Genomic DNA, 15,830 nt, shown 5'->3' with positions numbered 1-15,830 from the left:
ATTGAATGGCCTTTGATTGATGGACTTTGCTGAGTGTGCATAAAATCTGGCAATTCTGTGAATACTTACTTACTATAGATTCTTTAAAAAAATTTTTTTTATGATGTTGAGGATCCAATCCAGGGCCTTGTGTGTGCCACTTAAGTATTCAGCCTCCTTCAAAATGTATTTCAAGGGCTGGGAAGGTGGCTCGGTGGTGGAGTGCTTGCCTTGCATGCATGAGCCCGTGGGTTTGATTCCTCAGCACCACATAAGCAAAAAAGAAAAAAGCCAGAAGTGGTACTGTGGCTCAAGTGGTAGAGCACTAGCCTTGAGCTGAAGATCTGAGGGACAGCATCCAGGCCCAGAGTTCAAGCCCCATGACCTGACCAAAAACAAAAAAAAAACAAAAAAATGTATTTCAAAATTACTTTTGCTTCCTACTACTACCATTGTTAAAGAAAGTCTTCCAAGAGTACAAAGATACCCTGGATTCTAAGGCATATTGGAAAAGACTGGAGCAGATAAATTAGATCAGTCAAAGCATTGCAAAAGTACTTAGAAAGTCCAAGAGACATACAAGTCTTCTCAGACACAGTCAAAAGATTAAACCTGGGGCTGGGAAGTTGGCTCAGTGGTAGAGCGCTTGCCTTGCATGCCTGAGGCCCTGGGTTCGATTCCTCAGCACCACATAAGCAAAAAGAAAAAAGCCGGAAGTGGCGCTGTGGCTCAAGTGGTAGAGCACTGGCCTTGAGCTGAAGAGCTGAGGGACAGTGCTCAGGCCCAGAGTTCAGGCTCCACAACCGGACCAAAAAAAAAAAAAAAAAGATTAAACCTACAGATGTAGGGATAGATGAGGAAGAAGAAATAAAAACTAAAGGCTTTGAAAACATATCCAACAAAATAATAGCAGAAAATGTTTGAGAAATAGAGTATCATCCTTGTGCTGGAGGCCTACCATACTCCAAACAGGCAAGATTAGAAAAGAAATGCTCCTAGATACAGTATAGTAAGCTATCTAAATATACAGAATATAGAAAGTGTCAAAAGAGAGGAAACAAGTAACTTACTATCACAAGCTCATTGTAAAAACAGCAGATTTCTCAACACAGATAACTAAATGCAAGGAGGACTTGGAAAGACATTATTCGAGACCCAAAAGACAACTGTCAACCCAGACTATTTTACATAGTGAAGCTATCCATAAAAATTGGTTGAGAAATAACAACATTCCACAATAAACCAAAACTACTGGAATTTATGGCTTCCAAACTAGCACCACAAAAGGTAGTTAGGGAAAAATTACCCGCAGAAGAAGCAAACATCACAAAAAAAACCAAAATGCCAGGAAACATGGCATACTTCTCCCAATACTGACATTGAATGTTAAAGATCTTAGTTCTTTAGTCAAAAGACATACACTAGTCAGGTTCTGGTGTCTCACATCTGTAATCCTAGTTACTTAGGAGGCTGAGATTTGAGGATCGTGGTTCAAAGCAAGCCTGGGCAAGAAAGTCTATTAGACTCTTGCCACCAATTAACCACTAGAAACCTGGAAGTGGAGTGGTAGCTCAAAGTAGTAGAGCACTAGCCTTGTGCAAAAAGAGCTCAGAGAAAATGCCCAGGATGCGAGTTCAACCCCCATGACTGAAAAATCGAAAGATGCGAGTTCAACCCCCATGACTGAAAAATCGAACAAACAAAACCCTCAAAAAACATACTTAGATCAAAAAACAATATCTAAAACAAGATCTAACTCTGTTGCCTATAAGAAACACATGGCTTGGGGTAAAAGAATAGGAAAAAAGACCTTCCAAGCAAATGGACTTCAAAAGTGTTCAGCATTAGCCATATATATATCTGATACTATAGATTGCAAGCTAAAAATTAGTCTGAAGAAACAAAGTTGCTTCATATTAATGAAGGTAATGATCCATGAAGAAAAATTATGATTGTTAATATATATGCACCAAATAGCTCACACTCAGATTTATTAAATATTTCTGAACTTACAAACTTTGGTAAATAATAATGAGAGACTTCAGTATTTCACTTTCACAGATAGGTTATCCAAACGAAAACATCAGTAAAGAAATCCTAGAATGGCAGCATTAAATGGCAGTGTAGACGAAATGAAATCATCAGACATCTACAGATGTTACAACACAATACACATTCTTCTTGACAGCTCATAAGACTTTCTAGAATATATAGGAAGTCTGAGAAAATATAAGAAAATTGAAATATTCTATCAGACCAAAATGGAATTAAACTAGATCTCAACAGAAAAAAGATACTACAGACAGTATTCAAACATAGACATCAAACATAACACCAAACCTCAAATTATCTTGAAGAACCAGGGTAAGCTGGGTGCTGGTGGCTCATGCCTGCTGGTGGCTCATGCCTGTAATCCTAGCTACTCAGAAGGCTGAGATCTGAGTATCACGGTTCAAAGCCAGCCTGGGCAGGAAAGTCCATGAGACTCTTATCAATAAAACCACTCGAAAACAGGAAGTGGCAATGTGGCTCAAGCAGTAGAGCACTTGCCTTGAGCTGAAGAGCGCAGGGACAGCGCCCAGGCCCCCCATGACTGACCCACCCCCCCAAAAAAAGAACCATGGTAACAAAAACATGGTATTGGCACTGTATGTATGTGTACCTTACAGGAAATCATGTCATTTACAGGAAAGTGAATGCAATTGGAGGACATTTGTTCAGAAAACAAAATATCACATTTTTAGTTATATGAAAACTATATATATTGGCAAGAACAAAATATCCTAAATTTCTAAAATTCTGTATTTTCATACTGTTAGACCAAAAAGGCTACAGGTTCTTATCTTTTAAAAATATGCACACATAAGTGCTTTGCTTTTTGTTTGTGCTGGGAATAAAACTCAGTTGCTTGGCAAGCACTATCTATCTATCTATCTATCTATCTATCTATCTATCTATCTATCTATCTATCTATCTATCTATCTGTCAGTTGTGGGGCTTGAACTCTGGGTCTGGGTGCTGTCCCTGAACTCTTCAGCTCAAGGCTAGCACTGTATCATGTGAGCCATTGTACCACTTCTGGTTTTCTGGTGGTTTTATTGGAGATAAGAGTTTCATGGCCTTTCTTGTCCGGGCTTGCTTTGATTGGTGATCCTCACATCTCAGCCTCCTGAGTAGCTGAGTAGCTACCAGCGCCCAGCTAGGCAAGCACTATCCCTCTTTTCTTTTTAATTCTGATCAGAAATCTCAAACTGCTTTTCATAAATAAATACATAAATAAATCACAAACTGCTTTTCATACATAAATAGCATACACATTATTATACTGCTGAACCAAATTACAAAAGAGATTCAGAGACAAAGGTATAGTAGAGGGTGCATAATTTTTTCTTAAGGATTTGACAATGAAGTGTGTTTTTATTCTCTTCCTCTGAAAACTTGCATGGAGAAATTAAACCAAGGAAAAGTAATAAAACTTATAGGCCTCAGGGGTCTCAAAGGAAAAACAGAATAAAATCAGGTATCCACTAATATGCTCAGACATTGCACACTTAGTGGTCCTGAATCAAAAATTAAGAATGGTTTCTAAAGGGATGGGGAAAATATCCACTACCCTTTACAAATTTAAATAGAGGGCAGCAGACATGCTTTACACTCCAAAACTATGGTAGCTGTCATTCTCAATGTGATCAAGGTAAATGTAGTATGGAGATGTTCTAAACACAGCTACGATTCAGCAAATCTTAAAACACACTAAAACCATGATTTCATTGAAGGAAAATGCACAAATAGGGATTTTGAGGGTTTTTTTTTTTCATTTGAAGGTAATCTTAATGCTATTAAATTCACAAATATGCTAATTTAAATACCCAATCCTATGTATCTAAAACACACAATGCATACATGCAAGTATCTATTCTCTCCACATGTCAGCGCCCATTCGTATCATGGTTTGGAAATGAGGAGAATAGATTCCCCTTAAACTGCAAGTCAGTAGGTGTTCCTTTACAGTTAACTTTAGCAAAATTCATACAAAATAGTGATTAACAATGATCTTTACTTGTTAACTCACAAGGAAACACCTTCAAAACTGCATTTCGTTAAAGTTTCTGTACTAAAATGTAGAAAAACTGAACTACACAAATATTGAAAAGTTAAAAATTCCTTAATTTTTTATTCCTGGTACCACTACCACAATTCACAGGGCAATATAGCTGATGTAATGAAAAGACAAAGACAAAGCTACAACAGATAAAAGACCTCAGGAATATACATCTAATTGACACTATGTTGCATGAATCAATAGCTGCACTTTTTGCAAACTGTGGTTATGACAGTCCTGAACAAGAAGGGTTTCCTGTTTAAGCTGCAGTAACTTTTCTGACTATGGATCATTGTTCCTTCTGTGGCAGATTTTTACAGTTCCTTTAATGCATTTGGGACGACTGTCTCAAAATAAACTGCAGCTTTCCTGACAACTCCTCGCTCTCTCTCTCCTGCTAAGAACTGTAGCCTTTTTTTCTGTTGTTTTAAAATCTTCTACTACCATATCCACCACTTCCACCACCAGATCCATAACCACCACCATATGGACTGCCAGAGCTTCTTCCACCAAAACTGTCCCCTTTCATGGGTCCATAATTTGATTGCTGTTGTCCACTGTAATTTCCAAAATCATTATAGTTACCACCACCAAAATTTCCTCCTTCATTGTAACCATCATATCCTCCTCCACCACCCCCATATCCTCCACCTTGGTTTCCATAACCTGGTCCACCACCACCATAGCCTCCTCTACTACTATAACCAGGACGGCCACCATAGTTGCCACCATCACCTCCAAATACATTGTATCCACCATCACCTCCTCCATAGCTACCTCTGCTGCCACCACCTCCACCACCATAGCCTCTTCTTCCACCAAAGTTTCCATCACATCCAAAATTATCTCCACCACCTCCAAAGTTTCCTCCACGACCCATAATGTTGCCAGATCCACCTCTACGACCTCTTTGTGATCCAGCAGACTGCATCTCTTGTTTAGAAAGGGCCTTTTATACTTCACAATAATGCCCATTAATAGTGTGGTATTTCTGAACAACAATTTTATCAACTGTATCATGATCATCAAAAGTTACAAAAGCAAATCCTCTCTTTTTTCCACTCTGCCGGTCTTCCATAACTTCTATGGTTTCAATCTTGCCATATTTTTCAAAGTAGTCTCTCAAATTATATTCTTCTGTATCTTCTTTAATACCACCAACAAAAATTTTCTTCACTGTTAGATGGGCTCCTGGCTTCACAGAATCCTCTCTAGAAACCTCTCTCTTTGGTTCCACAACACGTCCATCAACCTTGTGGGGTCTAGCACACATGGCTGCATCATCTCTTCAACACAAGAATAAGTCACAAAACCGAAGCCCCTGGAACGTTTTGTCTGAGGATCTCTCATTAACACACAATCTGTGAGTGTGCCCCATTTCTCAGAATGTTCTCTTAAACTATCATCTTTAGTTTTGAAGCTCAGACCACTAATAAACAGCTTCCGCAGCTGCTCTGGTTCCTTTGGATCATGGCCTTCCTCCCCCCAGTGACAGCAGCGACGGCCAGAGTCGGGCTGGGGGCGACCCGGGCGGCGGTTTTACCTCCATTTTGAGATCGGACCGGCCTCTTCCAACTCGAGTTCAATATGATACCGAGAGGAAGAGGCCAAGGGTGCATAATTTTGAAACGTATTTTGAAAGGGTATAAATTTGATTGAAAGAGATGGTTTGCAGCTATGAAAATTGAACAAGGAAGCATGTTGAAATTGTTTTGGGAAGGTAGGAAGGGGAGAAGGGGGAAAGGAAATTGATATAAGGGGTGAGATTGATTGGGACAAATTTTAAACATGTCTGGAAATGTAGCAGGTGTGAGCAACTGGTACCCTGCTCCTTTTTATTTGTATATGAAATTACTCTCCCTTCAAGAATGCTGATACAGTTAATTCCCCTTATTTGTTTGTATGAGCTTTCTTCTTTTATGTATGTATGGTACCAGGGTTTGAGCCTAGGGCGTAAGGTTTGCAAAGTGGTGCTCTATGGCTTAAGCCACAACCCAGCACTGATGCATGTAATTTTAAAGACATTTTTACATGTAGCTATTACAGCCTTGACACTGAAGACTTTACCTGCTCATGGAGAGTTCTCCATTAGACCTCCCTTGTACTGGATCCTCTTTATACATTCGTGTTCCGTAGAAATACCAGTAGAGTGCCCCTGAATTGTCTTCCCCTAGAGGTTCTACACGGAGACTGTCTGCATCCAGACCCTTAGCAGAAAAGGAAGGAGGGTTGGGGAAAACAATGAACTAAATAAATGGAAGAAAACTTCAATACACGAACCTATCACCTGTTTCAAAATGCCAAGTACAGGATATCATTTTTCCATCTGGGCAGATAAAACACAGAATGGGATGGGGGTACCTTCTTTGAAGAACAAGATATAGAAATGCTTGAAATGTTCCCTACCCCAACCACGGCTCCCACCCGTCCAAAAACGGAGAATTACAATGAATGGTCTGACTACCTGGCTTAGATTTACTTTATACGTACACAAAAGGTAGTGGGTAGGATAAGATGCTCTAAGGTTCTGTCCCATGTAATCCACTATGGCAGCTCAGTCAGAACCCACAGCAACATTCTGCTCCAGCTGAGACTCCCAATTTACCCCAGGGCCTGACCTAGGCTGGAGTCCTGAACGAAGACTACTTCTAAATGACATGACCAAGAAAGGACTAGAAGTCATCACCAGGTCTAATCCTCTATGATCCGGACACCTGCCAGCCGGGCATCCGTGGCTCATGTCTGTCATCCCAGCTACTCAGGAGGCTGAGGTCTGAGGATCACGACTCAAAGCCTGCCCAGGCAGGAAAGGCCATGAGCCTCTTTATCTCCAATTAACGACCAAAAAGCCAGAAGTGGAACTGTGGCTCAAGTAGTAAAGCATTAACCTTGAGCAAAACAAAAACAAAACAAAAAAGGCTCAGGGACAATGTCCAGGCCCTAGTTCAAATTCCTACCACACCCCCCCTAAAAAGGTCCAAGAGCTCTTACGTCTAACTAACCACTAAGTGATAGAAGCAGCACTGTGGCTCAAGTGGTAGAGAACTAGCCTTGAGCAAAAAAGCTCAGGGACAGTGTCTAGGCTCTGATTTCAAAGCTCCATTCTCAACTACTGGGTTTTTACTGCACTAGAGAATGGGCTTTCAGGGAAGCACCTTGAGTAGATCGAAGACATCATCTGCATCAAGCCGGTAATCACAGAGGCGGTGCAGAATCTCCACACGGGTACGGAAGAGGCAGGTCTTGGAAACTGTCTTCTCTCAGGGGGTTGGGTTTCCCCTCCTCAAGCTCCCAGCGATAGTTGATAATGTCTTCCAGGTAGCTGTGGAATGTCTGAGGCCTATCCATAAGGCCCAGACAAAAATACATGAATGTACACAAAGCTGTGGCTTGAGAGCTGACAAACTTATCAACGGCAACAAGGAGGATCTGACGGTCTTGGCTGCTTTATGTATTAGACCAACTACATGAAGTTCCAAAGAAGATAAACGTGTCCTAAGAGCTCCCCACGGAGAACTCTTAAAACACTGGCAGCAGCACACGCAAGTCAACAGCAAACTACGAAGTGGAGACAACTGTCTAATCTTTTGCTCATCCTATTTATTTATTTATGCATGCATGCGTGCATGCGTACATGTGTACATGCCAGGCCTGGGGATTGAAATCAGGGCCTAGGCATGGTCCCGGAACAACTTCTGCTCAAGGGTAGTGCTCTACCACTTGAGCCACAGTGCCATTTCTGGCCTTTTCTGTGTATGTGGTACTAAGGAATCGAAATGCATGCTAGGCAAGCACTCTACAACTGAGCCACATTCCCAGCCTCCATATACTCTTAAAGATCCATTTTCTCTTTACTTTCCTATTCAAAATATTAGGAAAGACCACTGACTCTAAGTCAGTATTGCGTGAATAAAGAGACAAAGACCTACTTGAAGTTACCTGTTTCTTATAGCAAAGAAACCAAGACAGAACAGTAGAAAGAGAATGAAAACAAGGATGAGTCAACTGCTTTCTAACACCCAAGGTTAGCCCCTTGATAGAAGTCAGCAAAGAGCTCTTCAGCCAGCTTCATACAGAAGACACCTCCCTTCTATTGGCCAGCCCACAGACAGAGGCAGAGGGCTGGGGTACTGACTGCTTTTAAGGGTCAGCGGGCTGGAACTGGCAGAATTCATGACTAGGCAAAGCAACTGATTTAACAGCTGCAATGTGTTTGGGATATCATAGAAAACAGGCAGCTACTGACCTCTTAGAAGCACATGTCAGGGACATGAAAAGGTGTCCAGTCTCCTTACTAAGGAAAAGAACCATACATAATGCAGACTAAGTGAAAAGTAGAATCGCCTCATTCCACACGCTTCAAGCATTTGTGAGGCTTAACTAATGCATGCACATGATTGATGAGGCAATATTTAGCAGGAGTTCTTGTAAATCAGCAAGTGAAGAGGTTGTATAAGATAATCTGAGGCCTGGGGTAGAGCGCAGCAGTGCACCATCCCCAGTACTGGAGCCACAGCCACTGACTGACAGTGTCTATCCTTTATTTGTGTGGGTAGATGTGAATCCTGAGGCTTGAACTCAGGACCTGGGGGTGCTGTCCTTGAGCTTTTTTGCTCAAAGCTAGGGCTCTACCACTTGATCCACAGTTCCACTTCTGGTACTTTTACTTGTTAATTGGAGATACAGAGTTTCATAGGTTCCTGCCTAGGCTGGATTGATCTGCAGATCTCAGACTCCTGAGTTACAGGTACCCAGATTGAAAGTGTTTCTTCTTTAAGATCACAGAACCTAGGCCAAAATAGCTAACAGATCTTTTGTTTTGTTTTGGACAGGACTTTACAATGTAGCTAAGCCTGTGGATGAAATCTGAGGATCATGGTTCAAAGCCAGCCCAACAGACAACCTGAGATTCTTATCTAAAACAAAACAAAACAAAAACAGCAAAAAAAATCCTAGATGGAGGTATGTCTCAAGGCATACAGCACCAGCTGTGAGCTAATCTTAGGACCAACTCAAAAAATACTGAAATTGGAATTTTGCAATGATAAATGGGGTGATTTGACAAGAATACCTAGAGAAGTTCTATAAACACCTAACAACAAGACATCACACAGGTGCTGTCCCGAGCTACATCACATGGCTGAGATGACCTGGGATGACCATGGTTTGAGGCCAGCCAAGCAACAAACACAGCATTGGGCATTCCATGCCTGTCATCCCAATTCTGAGGAAGGCTAAGATCTGGAACAGCAGGGCTCCAAATCAAGACAGCCAAAGGAAAAAAATCCTGGGACTTCTTATCTCGGCAGAAAATGCTAGCCCTAAATGCAGCGAGAAGACAACTTATAAGAAGCTAAATCTGGAAAAATCATTAAAAAAAAAAAAAAGCATGTGAAAATGATACTTTTGTAGTATCACTGATTTCGCACACAGAAAAAAAATGTGAAATATATAGGAAAAAATATATTACATTGACTTGAACTAAATGAAACTTTTTTTGGAGGGAGGGAGGTCATGGGGCTTTAACTCAAGAGACTGGGCACTGTCCCTGGGGTCTTTCACTCAAGGCTAGCACTCAAAGCTAGTTCTCTATCACTTGGAGCCACAAAGCCTCTTTTGATTTTCTGGTAGTTAACTGGAGAGATGAGTCTTATGACTTTCCTGCCAGAGCTGGCTTTGAACCACAACCCTCAGATCTCAGCCTCCTGAGTAGCTTGGATTACAGGTGTGAGCCATCAGTGCCTAGCTAAATAAAAACTCTTGTTCTTTAAAAACATAAATGGAAAATACACACTAGGAGCAAATATTTACACTTTGACATTGTATGTCTAACAAGGGACTTACATCCAGACTGCATAAAAAATCTAAACAGTTCCATCTACAAACTAGTAAATACCCCTAACTGAACATAAGTAATCAAAAGATGTGAGTAAACGTTTCACCAAGAAGAGATGTACAAATGAACAAGAACGATGTCCAACATTCCTGGTCATTGGGAAAATACAAATTAAAATGAGAGTGAGTTACTACCTTAAAGACAAGAGAATCGGTGAAATTAAAAGAGCAAATGTTGGTAAAGATATAGAGCAAGCAACTAGACTTCTCCTATTTCACTAGTAGAAATATAAAATGTCACAACCACTTTGGAAAAAGAGTTTGGCAGTTTCTTGACGTTAAACATACCATTACCATAAGATTCAGAAATTCTCAAAATAAATGAAAATACATTTACAGCAACATTTGCATGCAAATACTCACAGTAGCTTTATTCTAACAACCTCAAAAGCAACACACATCCCTATCAACACATGGAAAGGATAAACAGCTTGCAATTTATTTTTCACTAGATACAATTTAATCCTTCACTTGGCCAAAATGAACAAATTGATACAAACAGCAATCCCAAAGAATTCTGCAGACATTGCACTGAATGAAAGAAGCTGGACTTGATAGTGTGTTGTCCCATTAGCACAAATTCTACAACACTACCACAAGGTATCTTAGTAAAACTGAGGCCACTGACAGCCAGACCAGTTTACATGGGAGAGCAACTACAAAGACAACTTTCTGGGAAGATGGAAATGTTCTGTTTCTGAGCAGAATGATGACTACATGGCACATTCATTTGTTCAAATCCATTGGCCTGCCAGGTGCCAGTGGCTCACATCTGTAATCCTAGCTATTCAGGAGGCTGAGATAAGAGGCTCCTAGTTCTAAGCCAGTCCTGGCAGAAAAAGTCTATGAGACTCCTATTTCCAATTAACCACCAGAAAGCCAGATGTGGAGCTGTGGTTCAAATGATAGGCAGCTTTGAGCAAAAAAAGCCAAAGGACAGTACCCAGGCCTTAGTTCAAGCCCCCAAACCAGTACACAGACCCAGTCATGCGCACAAACAGAAGTGGCCTGTATGCTGAAGATACGTGATTTTACTGCATGATGTCACAAGTTCAAATAAACACATTTAGCAGGAGCACTGTATTTCCAAACAGTTAATGTTTAAAGGACAAACTTTCAGTACTAGATTTTGTTTTTGAAAGCAAAGCAAAAAAAAAAAAAAAAAAAACAAAGAAAGTGGGGTTGGGAATGTGGTTCAGTGGTACAGTGCTTGCCTAGCATGAATAAAGCCCTGGGTTCAATTCCTCAGTACCACACACACAGTAAAAGTTGGAAGTGGCATCATGGCTCAGTGATAGAGTGCTAGCCTTGAGCAAAAGAAGCTCAGGGACAGTGCCCAGGCCCTGAGTTCAAGCCCCAGGACTGGCAAAACAAAAACAACAAAAACACCCCTGTGTATAATAGAGAAGAAAATGGAAAAAGAAACCCCAGCAAGAGTGAACAGAAGAACCCAGGTGCTTATCATCAACCTTGGGGAACAGAAGATAGGCAATATTCTACTACTAGCAGAACTTGGGCGTGCTCCAGAGCCGTTGGCTCCTACGACTCTGAAATCATGTAACCTCAGACCCCTGCTCTACAAGTGCAAGTGCTGGACCCACACAGTTCAGATAACCCCAATCACCCATCAATGTGAACATGACACTCTCCCTGCCCAAGAGACAGAACAGCGCTCCTGAATTGTGTGAGGCAGGCTGTCAACTGCTTTGTACATTTTGTCCATTTACATGTATCCTCAGTTTTCCTTCTTTTGTACTTATAAAAATACATCTCTGATAATGCTTTCACAACTTGTGCTGATTGCTCGACCTTTTCACCTGTCGTGTGTAACAGCTGGGGCGGGTCTGCTCCCGGTTCTCAGGGGCACGGGCCTCAGGACATGGGCATGGCACGGCCCTGCACCCCAGCAAAGCCAAGGAGCTTCGGAGAGTCCACAAGGGCCCAGAGAACCATGAGACCCTCCTCAGAATCCAGCGTCTCTACTTTGGGGAGTGTTTATTTGTGCATCAAGAGGAAATAAACAGACCCAGGGCCTCATGCATGCTAGGCAGGGGCTCTACAAAAGGGAAGGCTAACAAATGTCAGGGCTCTTTTCCAAAAATAAGGGAAAGGTGAGGTGCAGTGGCACATACTTGTAGTCCAGATATCCAGAAGGGTGAGAACTTCAAGGAGAACCCCTTGAACCCAGGAGTTCTAGATTAGCCTGTACAACACAGGCTCCAAAGACAACCACCACCAAGAAAACAGATCTCAGAACAAAACAGTTTTGTTAACATTGATCAAATTTACTTGCTAGTGCCTTCACAGACACTAGAGAGCTATTTATTTGGCAGTTATAACGGCATCAGAGAGCCCAGAGGCACCAAGTAAATTATGCTATTGCTACCAGGTTATGTGGACAACAGAAGACACAATTGCAAGAAATATAGAAAACTCTTATCGTTTTGTTGGCAGTATTTCACCAGTATTTCAAACAAAAATCAGAAATAGGCACAAGCAAGAGACAAAAATTCTACACTTGAGTGGCAGCTGGTGTAGCTACAAGTAAATGATAACAGATTTGTGAAAAGCAAACTCAACCATCACAGTAAAGGATGAGCAGGGGCTGGGAAGGTGGCTCAGTGCTAGAGCGCTTGCTTTGCATGCATGAGGCCCTGGGTTCAATTCCTCAGCACCACATAAGCAAAAAGAAAAAAGCTGGAAGTGGCGCTGTGGCTCATGTGGTAGAGCTCTAGCCTTGAGCTGAAGAGCTGAGGGATAGCACCCAGGCCTGGAGTTCAGGCCCCATGACCGGACCTCCCCTCCCCCCCCAAAAAAGAAAGCACAGACACAGAGCCTGGGAGCTCATTTGCATATTATGCATTAGGGTATACTGTCTTATATGGACTAGGGGTAGATGCTATGATTGGCTAGCTATCCCTGTGCGATAAATATGTGCTAAGAGCACAGTTAGTAGTTACTCACTTTGATATCCCTTCGCTGATGGCAGCCCTGAAGCAAGCAGGCAATCTGATCGCTAATAAACTCCACATCATCTCTGTGAAGAGCTGCCTCTAACTCCTGAGAGAGAAGAGGAAAGAGAGAGATTAAATACTGAGAGTTCTTAAAATCTACACTACCACCAAAAACACAGAGCCCAAGCAACAGAAAATGGCTGGTCAATGAAGCAAAGGGTTTGCTGCCATTTTCCCTCTTCCCCCAGTTACTGCTGCAAGAGGAGCAATGAGAGCTTTCAGGTTTTTCCTGGAGTTTCTCTTACTGCCCCTACCATCCCTCCCATTCCTTTTGTCTACACTCTGGAAGACATACCCACAGTTCTTGGGGAGGGTTGGGGAAGACAGTAATGGGGGGCAGGGACTGAAATCAGGGTCTTGCACCTGCTAGACCTGTATTCTAACACTTGAAGCCCAGTGTGTGTGTGTGTGTGTGTGTGTGTGTGTGTGTGTGTGTGTGTGTGTGTGTGTGTGTGTGTGTGTGTGTGTGTGCGGGCGTGTGTATGTGCGTGTGTGTGTTGATCCTAGGGCTTGAACTTAGGGACTGAGAGCTGTACTGAGCTTAATCTGCTCAAAGCTAGCATTCTGTCACTTGAACTCAGCACCACCTCCAGCTATTTCTGAGTAATTTACTGGAGTTGAGTCTTAGGAACTCCCCCGCCCAGGCTGGCTTGGCAGCACAATCCTCAGCTCTCAGCCCCTTTTGCAGCTAGGGTTACAAGTGTGAGCCAAGGGTGCCCGGTTCAGTCTGCTTTTTTCTTGGCTATTTTGGAGATGGAGCTTGGAAACGGTTCCCGGCTGACTACTTACTAACGGCAATCCTCCAGATCTCATCCCAGCCCCATGGCTGTGATACAGGTGCATATTTCTTTTTTGCAAAGCCATGCTAGTTGTATAATCAACTAGTTTGCATATTGTATAGTTTTCTAATTTAGTGGCAAAACAAAATACAGGAGCATTAAATGCTTTATAATCAATTACAAGTACTTTTTGTTATATAACGGTTTCAAAAATAAACCAACTGCAACACTGTATTTTGAACTTAACAGAACTGGGAGGAAGAAATTTGGCAACTTTTACTGTAATGATGCTACTCCTACATGTCTAGAGGAGATTGCTAGAATAAGACGGCTCTTACATCATCTGGAGAGTAATGCCTTGGTGAGATGCATTTGTTTTGCTTACGTTTGCAAACACTCATGTGTACAGTCTAGGGCCTGGAAATCCCTTTTCTGGGCCAACTGTACATCACACAAAGATTTTTTTTTTGGTTGGTCGTGGGGCTTTAACTCTGGGCCTGGGTGCTGTCCCTCAGCTCTTCAGCTCAAGGTGAACGTTCTACCACTTGAGCCACTTCCAGTTTTCTGAGTGGTTTACTTGAGCTAAGAGTGTCATGGACTACTCTCCTGCCTGGGCTGGCTTTGAACCGCAATCCTCAGATCTCAGCCTGCTGAGTAATTAGGATTAAAGGTGTGAGCCACCAGCACCAGGCACAAAGACTTTTCTCTACGGTCTTCCCAGGTGAATTTCACTTTGCCAATCCTCCAATTTCGATGCCTGAACTACAGTAGCTATGTACCCTGCAACACACCTGCCTATGAGTCCCTCCTCTCCCAGAGTACATCAAAAGCACAACTTGCTTGCTCTTAAGTGTGGCTTCCAACTCTGAAGAATAGTAGAGATGGGACCCAGGCCTTTGCACACGCCAAGTACTATTCCACTGATGTAAATTCCCAGCCCCAAAATGTTCATTTTTCATTAGAGGTGCTTAGACTGAACTATGTAATGTCTCCTAGAGTTTATATTATTACTAAATATATTACTGCCTCTGCCAAGTAATTCTAACTACCTAGGAGGCCGAGATCTGAGGACTGAACTTCAAAGCCAGCCCCAGACAGGAGTCCATGAGACTCCAATTAACCACCAAAAAGCCAGGACTGGAGCTACGGCTCAAGTGGCAGAGCACTACACTAGCCTTGAGCAAAAAAAATCTCAAAAAATGACAATGTCCAGACTCTGAGTTCAAATCCTAGGCAAACGTGCACTCGTGCATGTGCGTCTACATACACACACACAGAGGACATACCAAATTAAGTTGTTTTAACAGCCATACTTGAGAACATAAGACAAGAACCAGGAGGGTATTGCTCAAGAGAGGACTGCCAGAAGTCTAACATAGGATATGCGTGATCTCTTAGAGACCAGACTTGAAAAACATTTAATGGTGATTTTATTTTTAAAAAACAATCATGATTTAGAGTAGAATGTAAGATGTGCATTAACTTTTTTGTCTGAGGACAGCTCCTGGGCCTGGCACCTGTAGAGAAGGCTTCAACCACTGAGCTCGCCCCCAGGTTCCCTAAATCAATATGAAGGGGGAACAAAATCATAAATGATCTTCAGTCAACTATTAAGTGAGACAAGAGGCTTCTCAGGCTTCTCCCTGGGAGAAAAGTTTGCTTTCTTATAGGATAAGTACAATAGAAGGATACAGCGTCCGGACTGTTGGATTAGGAGAAACGAACAAGCCCATGCTGTCTTTCAAACAATATTCCAGCCCCTTTACTTGCTTGCCATTTCCCCCCACACCATAGGTCCTAGAATATGGTAAATAACTCAGTACAGTCTGTAGACAAACAGGTTCAAATACAAAACTGCCTTTTAAAACATAATTGTACAATACTATGTTTAATATAACAGAATGCCACCTGGAAATATACTAGGATGGGGGAGAGGCATGCAGGCATGGATGCACAAATGCAGACCTGAGTTAAGAAGATGGTTAAATCATTAGGAGTGACATTATCCAAAAAGAGATGTACTGTACTCCTTACCTGACTTATGTAAATGTGACTGGTCAC

General features: G+C 42.0%; 1 pseudogene; it reads right to left on the bottom strand.

Annotated features, from left to right (window-relative positions):
• Positions 1–4,508: 4,508 nt before the first annotated feature.
• LOC138822963 (heterogeneous nuclear ribonucleoprotein A3-like) lies at positions 4,509–5,630 on the bottom strand (annotated as a pseudogene).
• Between the last annotated feature and the right edge of the window lie 10,200 nt (positions 5,631–15,830).

The sequence above is a fragment of the Dipodomys merriami genome, unplaced genomic scaffold (assembly GCF_024711535.1).
Source record: "Dipodomys merriami isolate MVZ:Mamm:240054 unplaced genomic scaffold, mDipMer1.0.p SCAF_1199, whole genome shotgun sequence".
Lineage (NCBI taxonomy): Eukaryota > Metazoa > Chordata > Mammalia > Rodentia > Heteromyidae > Dipodomys > Dipodomys merriami.
Note: the sequence above shows the minus strand (reverse complement) of the source record. Positions and strands in the feature narration are given on the sequence as shown.